The following is a 679-nucleotide window of genomic DNA, read 5'->3' on the forward strand; positions in this document are numbered from 1 at the left end:
AGTGCCACTCCTTCTAGGAAGGAAAAGATGAGAATCGCGTTACCACTTATCTTATTATATACAAGGTTGGCAGCGGCAAACATCACGTGGTGTGTCAGGTATAAGTGGACACGGGCAAGCTGATGAGTAAGACACAGGAGAGCAGTTATTCGGTCCTGAAACAACAGTCTTGCTATTAAGATTTAAACTTAGATCATATAGCGCGTACAGAGTATTACACCAACGCTCTCACACCAACAACAGGTAGATCAGAGAAAGCCAGCAGGCACAGAACGTGCCCTGAAATCTTTCATAAAGGCTGAGGTTAATAGGGCGCAAATAAGCTGGATTAATAATGCCGCCAGGCCTTTACCTGAGGAAGGAAACAAAGCCTGTCAGCAGAGCGACTGGAAGGAGGAACTAGAGACGCACCCTCCGATAACGTTAAGTTTTACCACAAGACGTTACCCAGGACCCCTGACTGCGGCAACACCACGCAGCAGCTCAGGCCGGTGACCGAAGCTGGAATTTAACACCGTGCCCGCGCGAAGCAGGTTTTTGCCGTAGGCTCCTGGTTTCTCTTATCCGCAGCCTGCCACACGCCGCAGATCCGTATCGGGAAGGCGGCAGGGCGCCTGACGGGAAGGGTGTCAGGGCGGGAAGGGGGCCGGCAGCCCCGGAGGCGGGGGAAGCCGCCGCC

Source organism: Pygoscelis adeliae, unplaced genomic scaffold, assembly GCF_000699105.1.
Source record: "Pygoscelis adeliae isolate BGI_AS28 unplaced genomic scaffold, ASM69910v1 Scaffold326, whole genome shotgun sequence".
NCBI classification, from domain to species: domain Eukaryota; kingdom Metazoa; phylum Chordata; class Aves; order Sphenisciformes; family Spheniscidae; genus Pygoscelis; species Pygoscelis adeliae.